Source organism: Rhagoletis pomonella, unplaced genomic scaffold (genome assembly GCF_013731165.1).
Source record: "Rhagoletis pomonella isolate Grant_MI unplaced genomic scaffold, Rhpom_1.0 Rhpom_scaffold_00003, whole genome shotgun sequence".
In the NCBI taxonomy this organism is placed as follows: Eukaryota; Metazoa; Arthropoda; class Insecta; order Diptera; family Tephritidae; genus Rhagoletis; species Rhagoletis pomonella.
This window is the reverse complement of record NW_023458557.1, coordinates 74,072,899-74,080,527: the sequence shown is the minus strand read 5'-3', so window position 1 is coordinate 74,080,527 and position 7,629 is coordinate 74,072,899. Positions and strand designations below refer to the sequence as shown.

Here is a 7,629-nt window from a genome sequence, read left to right as displayed (position 1 = left end):
AAGCCGAGAAGACGTGCGACGGAGCTGGCTAAAATTCAATTTCAGTAGTGCATTATTTCATATTTAAATTAAATACAGAATTTAATAAAACTATCATTTTACATAGTATTACACATATAATACTACATACATACATGTGTGGAAAATTGTATGTTGCTAATCTTCATGTGGCTGTTTTACTTGAATATGTATTGTGTGTACAATTATAATAAAACAATTTCTATCTATAATAGGATGGTTGCAAGTTAGTGTGAAAAGCAAAGACATGGCGTTCTGTAAATTGTGCGAGTGCGAATTAGGGCCACACAAAACCGATTTAGCTCGCCATGCAGCCACAAGCAAGCACAAAGCGAATTGCTGCAAACTGGATCCTAAGCAAACGAAACTTGAAACTTTCGGTAATTTGTTATATTTATACCTTTCGTGAATTTTTATCAAGAATTGGTATTTACGTTTAAATGATTTTTTAGTGCCACAGTTGGGAATGGAGGCAAAAGTGGAAACAATAAAATACACTTTATTTATAGCGCAACATGCATCGATTCGCTCCGTGGATCATTTAGTGGACTTAACAAAGGAGTTTAATAAGGCGTGTGTCAGCAAATTACATAAGACAAAATGCACGGCAATCATTCGAAATGTGCTAAGTCCATCCATTTTAGAAGAGGTAATTTCAGATATTGGTGATAGCAAATTCTCAATTATTCTCGATGAATCTACTGACGTCAGCGTGAACAAGTACCTCTGCATTTGCGTAAAATATTTCTCTGAAAGATCTAATAAGGTCATGACACAGTTTCTTTCATTAATAAGTGTAATAAGCACAATAGCCGATGCACTGTTTGGGCAATTAAGGATTTTCCTACTGCTATGAACTTGCCAATTAAAAACGTTATAAGCTTAGCAACGGACGGTGCAAATAATTTATGTGGAAATAATAACTCGGTTTATGTAAAATTTAGGGAACATTCCCCTAATATAATGTTAATGAAGTGCGTGTGCCATAGTTTACATTTGTGTGCTTCTAAAGCATCGAACATATTTAGCGATGAAACGGATTTCATCGTTAAAGAAACGTACAATTGGTTTAAGAACAGTTGTCTTCGCCGAGATAAATATGTACTCAAACATATATAAATTAATAAATACCGAGGCATCACAAAACCTTAATTTCGTCCAAATTGCAACAACACGGTGGTTATCACGTTATGATGCCGTTGAGCGTATATGTATGTACGCAATATTTGGAACTTAAAACATTTTTTGAAATAAGCGCCGACAAAGAAAAATGCCATACAGCACGCTCATTGCATGCGGCTTTTGAAAATCGTAGAAATTATTTGATACTTATTTTTTAGGACATTTTTTAAATGAAATAAATTCTTTGCAGCTTATGTAGAAATTATAATGTTCATAATCAGACTTTTACGTAAAGTTATTAAATCAGACGTTATTGCAACTTTGAATATTGACACGTTTGATATAAGTGATATTAAAAATATAATGGCACACATTTCCAATTATAAAAATATACAAAACTTAGTTTTCGACGATACGTTTACAGAAGAGGCTAATGAACTGCGTGATAAACTTGATTTAACAAGCATATCAAAAGACTGTCAAACAATTTTAATCACCCTAATCGAAGAACTTTTGCAAAGATTACATAGTCAATTAAATACTTTTAAAAAAGGTTTGATTTTGTCACCAGAAAAGTGTTTGAATCACAAGAGGGCGAGTTTCAGGGAGCTGCCAACAGACTATTTGACTTTGAAGGAAAGAGAAGCAGCGGAAACTGCATATTCAAATCTTTTAACTTTTCCATGGAATAACTTTTTTCAGAACGGCATTCCATCCGACTCCAAAGAATTTTGGATAATTGCGTACGGAGTGAAAATTGGAAATATAAGTAAAGTAGCCTTCATATTATTATCCTTGCCGCACTCAAATGCTTTTGTTGAGCGCGTTTTTTTCCGTAATGAATTCAACAAAAACTAAGATTCGAAATAGGATAGTTCGAATAAAATGCTATATGAAGGCTAATAGTTTCTGCTGCAAAACATTTCCAATATCAAACAGTATGTTATCAAGGTTGAATAGCTCAATATATGACAACAACACAAATGTAAATGATTCAGACACTATAGGTGATTTTGAAGAAATTGTGGAAATAGCTGATCTCGCCTTATTATAGGTTTTTATTTTATTTTTAGCGCCGAGCGCGTAAGAGCGGATTGTGCGATTAATCAATTAATGAGTTAAAATAAATTTAATAATTGCACAGTCCTATTGTAAGATGTTTTAATACAAATATTTTTAAAAAATATGCGTATTTTAAAGAAAATAGTTTGTACATCACTAGTATATAAATGATTTGTGTTATTTGTTATTACCCTGAAGGTATTATATTCGTTTTTGATTTTAACAAGATCTCATTTTTGCAATAAAAGATTTGTTAAGTCGATTTCATGAATTTTATTAAAAAAAAAAGAAATATTGGCGATGTTTAGAGTAAGTCAATTAAATTTTAATAAAATATTTCACTGCTGACAAAATTGAAATGAAAACTAGATTTGTGCGTACAAACACGGTCGAAAAATAATCTTGTTAAGTGTGAGCATCAGTTCGGACGGTCAAATTATTCGGCCGAAATCGGCCTATGATGCAATGTGCGCCTAGCGTAAGAAGAATTTTGTTCGATGTACCCACTAGAACTTGAAGGGAGATCTCCGTATGTGAGGAATAAAGGAGTACTCCCCTTGACCTGATTTGGGAGCAATAAGAGAGATTTGTCGGTTTTGTACTCCTATATTACTCGCTTAGGAGTCAGATGGGAGATATCCTAAACGAGCAACTAAAGAATGCTCCCTGAGACAATATTAGTGAGCAATCAGCGATTTTTTTTTTTGTACTCCTGTGTTACTCGCTTAGGAGCAAAAAGCGATGTCTCCTAAACAGTGTTGGCAAAATGTTAGTCTGATTAAGGATTAAAAATTAACACTTAAAATGTTAATCGCGTGATCATCTGTACGATTAATGATTAAATTTTCTTAATCGTTAATCATCGGGTGTGATTACGATTAATTAATTTTAATCATTAATCGTTAATCCAATTAAAAATAAAATCCGATTAAGTGCCCTAGTCTGTCCGATTTTGAAACCAAACACGAGTTATAGTTATTCTTTTGTGTTTCACGCTTATAATAATATATAAATATAATAAAAAAATAATTATTATTTTTATTAGTAAAACATAAAGAGGGAATTTTTACAATTTTACAACCCATCACACCTAGTTTACATAACGTCTGTTGGAATAAATTTTAATGAAAACGCACACCAAATTGCTTAGATTTATGAGGAAACCCGACTTAGCCATACCCGATTAACTCTCCTTGTGTGCACAGGAAAGTTCCAACGTAAATTAATCAATCACCAAACCTACTTAATCAAATTAAGAGTTAATGATTAAAAATAAATTTTTTTAACCGCGGTTGCGATTAGCTGTTTAATCAGATCAAAATTAATCATGATTAACTGTAATCGGATTGAGTTCAATCGAATTAGCTAATTGATTAAAAAATCAATCGATTAGTGCCAACACTGCCCCTTAACGAGCAAAAAATATTGCCCCATGATTCATGATTTGGGAGCAATGAGCGAGATTTTTCGTTTTTGTACTCCTGTATTACTCGCTTAGGAGTAAAAAGCGATGTCTCCTAAAAAGAGTAATCCAGGAGGGTTCCTTTTACATGATTTTGAAGCAATAGGTATTAAAATTTAAAGAAAATTGTGTGCTTTGGAATAAGTTATAATAAAAAAAAACAGTATAAGAACACAAAATTTAGAGAAATATGTACATATGGTGAAGAACATAACTAAAATGGCAAGTCAAAGCGAATTTAAATTACTTTTGCATAAGTTTATCATAAAGTTATTAATTACTGACTACAATGATTTTGTAGATTCCGGAAATCTTTTATCAAAAAGACATTTAAGGCGCCTTGCGAAGCAGGACTTAGGAGCTTTCACTATGAATACCGTTGAAGAACCGGAATCTGCTGAGACTTTAGTTTTATGTAAAAACGAGCAGGAAGTTGTAAGCATTTTTTTTTTTAAATACACGCACATATTTATAATTTTTTTATAAATGATTAATATCATTGCAGATTACTTATCTAAGAAGCAAGTTCGGAAAAAGGCCAATTTCTAAATTTATCGGTGAGATTTTTGGAGACGAGTTCATTTTAAAAATCTACTGGGATGGCGCAAAAAATAAGGTGGCAATTAATAGTTTTAGGCTTTTTGATACGTTTTTTTTTTGGTTATGATACCAAATTTTTCTGTAATTCTTTTGTTATAAATATATACTCTTTTACAGATGCTCTGAAGGAGAAAAACTTAACTTACGAAGCCTATGAAGCAAATTTTAAGCAAGCCTTCCACAAACACAAAGCTTCCATTTATAGAAAAACGCATAGATTAAAAAAGTTATAATGTTGGTTTGATTGAATTTTTTATTGTTGATACCACAGGCCAGCGAAATTTAAAATTTTTCCCCCTCCTATAATTATGTAATTTTTTGAATATCTAGGTATCTATCTTCGGTTTTTTCTAGCACGTCAAGATTTTTTTGTTTTTTTATATGTATGTATGTATATTTTAAGACTTTTAGCAATTTGTATGAAAAGCCAAAAATTATTTAAGTAAAAATTGAATTTTTACTTAAAAGCAAACAGTGTTAGTTAAAAGCACCCATAAATAGATTAAGTAAATCAGAAAAACTTATGTAACTTCGAAGTTAACGCTAAGAAAATTGATAAAAGTTATTTTCTTAGCGTTAACTTCGAAATTACTTAAGTTTTGCTGATTTACTTAGTCTATTTATGGTTATTTTTAACGAATGCTGCTGGTGTTTAAGTACAAATTTAATTTGGATGTTCATGCAAATTGCTAAAAATCCAAAAATATACATGGCATCAATAAAAAAATATTTACGTGCTCGAAAAAACAACAAAGATGCATTTTAATTTAACATACCTAAGATAAGTTTTAAAATTGATCGGTGAAATCGCGCATTAGATATTCAAAAAAATAACAATTATTGGACGGGGAGAACAAAATTTCAATTTTTTGGTGGCCTATGTACTTAATCTGTTTCATTGTACAAGAAAAAAGAATTAGTTTAATTTTTTGTTACAAGTATTTATTTAAAAATAGATTAATTAATCGAAAACCCTGCTTTCACTTAATGGAAATCGATGTTAAAAAAGCTACCTGCGGACAACAACTGGCCTCGGGAAAAACGGCCAACTGTTCAACGTCCCATAATCATAATAAAGACATCAATGAGATTGATGACGGTATCATTATTATCAACTAAATATGACACAGTCGAGGTCAGGAGGAAGTCATAATAAATGGTACCGAATTTCGAAACAGAAACGCTGCTCTAAGCCGTTTACCCGGAACAACAACACACCGGAAAATAAATTTCATTGGGCACCAAGAAACATTTAGCCTAAATTATGTTCATGATTTGAACCAAGAGAATATTAATCACATTGATGTATTAAAACAAGAAATCGACACAAAAACGATAATTTGTGTTGCTGTGCTGACAATTATCATAGCATTAATAGTGATAAAGCTCATTACAAGTAAATACAAAAAGCGTTCATTGAAAAAATCAGTTGATGGAGTGGTTGAGAGAATCAAACAAAGGATCGGGGACGAACCTAACTAACTAAGGAGGGTAGGAGTTAATCCGACATATTGTCAACAAAGTATTGTCAAGTAAACATCCTCCTGAAACGTTGACAATATCACAGTTTGGATCACCACGAATCGCGGAGCGAACATATGCGGCCGATAATAATAACAAATGAGTTTCAGCGCATGAACACCACGCTAACTAATTAACTGTGTGGCCAGCTGAATCGATTACACGCATATTCAATAAGTTCACTTATTCCAAACTTTATCCAAAATTTATATTTAAATATTTAGTGTATTCAAGGGTGGGAAAACCTGGCCTATGCTGCTTTCTTTTTTGACTTAGTGAAATTACTACTAAGGGCCTGTGCCAATTGATAGAAAAGTTCTATGGTGGAAAAACTTTTTTCTATGGTGAGAAAATTTTACATTTCTGCTGTGCCAATTCGTAACTTTTTACTGCTGGAAATCGAGTTTGCTATTTATAAAATGCAGCAATTATATAGAAAATATTTGCCTTTGATGATTTCAATTCTTCTGGAACTGAAATCCATGCATTTATTAGACCTTTTAGCAGTAATATTAGAAATAAAAACACGTAAGTGTGTTCACAAAAATGTTTAAAACCGTGTACAATTGTTTCCAATAAAAACATATGTCATTTTAGGGTATTATGTACATGCAACAAGACGTTTATTCCAAAATACTAAGCAGCATTATGAACGGCGATAGCAAGACTACAAAAATGTATCTTAGGTTGTCCTCTGCTTCGTTTCGAAAAATTGTAACTCACATTCCCAAAAAGCGCCACGGATGGTCAGTGGAGTACGAAGTCATTTGCTAAAGTCTTCAAATTATTTATATTGTTCTTACTCACTTCCAGCCTTCGTTGCTGTTGGCGTTCTTTGAACTGAACCAAACATCCTTGTCAATGCGCTTTTCCAGAAGGATTCTGCGTTCTGAACTGCTCCCTGTAAAATAGTATTTTTAATTAAAAAAATACATAACGCCTTTTCATATGTAAATGTGAAATTAAATCTTACAAGTTATATAGCTTTTCTTTATTTTTTTTGCCGGCGGGACCATGTTCTTTTATTTCCACTCGCTTTTGTTTTCTTTAATTTATGTGTATACGTACGTTGTTCGTTCTTCTTCTTGATAATGCTTGCTGTCAAATTTTTCACTAGCCCTGCCGTTTCAAACATTTTTATTCACCTCATAGCTGTCAAAAATTTACTATCCAGAGAACTTTTCTATCAATTGGCACAGGCCCTAAATACAAGGAGAAATGAGAAATGTTGTCTTTGTATAAAAATAGGCAACACTGCCGATATTTTCATCGATTGTTTCGTGGAAATTCATTTTCCTATTGCGCTAATTCAAGTAAGTATGCCAAAAAAATCAAAAATAATGGAAATATTTTGAATTAGAACAATAATTTATATATTTATTTGCAGGGTATCGGAGTTATTGATAATTTGTATTCAAAAAGTAGCGTTTTACAACAAGTGCAACCATTGCAAGTAAGTTTTGCGTACTAGGAACCCTGTGTGTCCAAGTGCAGCCGTTGCATACTTACATGTAAAAGTATAAATATTAATAAATATATTTTCTTGTGCAGGTCAAGATCATTTGGGTGTCCGTCCACTTTTGCTGGTGCATGTATTTTAACCACTTCAGCCTTTGGTTTAGTCAAGTGCAGCCTTTGCATATTTACAAGTAAGTATACCACTTCATAAAAGCGAAAGTGGAAATATTAATAATTATTTTTTTCTTGTGCAGGTCAGGATCATTTGTGTGTCCGTCCACATTCCCTGGTGCAGGGATTTTAACTACTGCAGCCTTTGGTTTAGACAAGTGCAGCCTTTGCATATTTACAAGTAAGGGATGTTGCGATACCAATAAAAGTATCGA

At 32.4% G+C, this 7,629-nt stretch overlaps 1 protein-coding gene and 1 long non-coding RNA gene across 2 annotated transcripts in view; both read right to left on the bottom strand.

Annotated features, from left to right (window-relative positions):
- The window catches only part of LOC118736366, a 443,387-nt gene that overhangs the window by 413,752 nt on the left and 22,006 nt on the right, over positions 1–7,629 (bottom strand). The gene's annotated exons all lie outside the window — the stretch shown is intronic.
- LOC118735516 lies at positions 6,214–7,609 on the bottom strand. Its single transcript, XR_004992606.1, has 2 exons — positions 6,759–7,609; positions 6,214–6,686 (listed from the first exon to the last, which is right to left on the bottom strand). It is a non-coding gene; the product is annotated as an uncharacterized LOC118735516 (long non-coding RNA).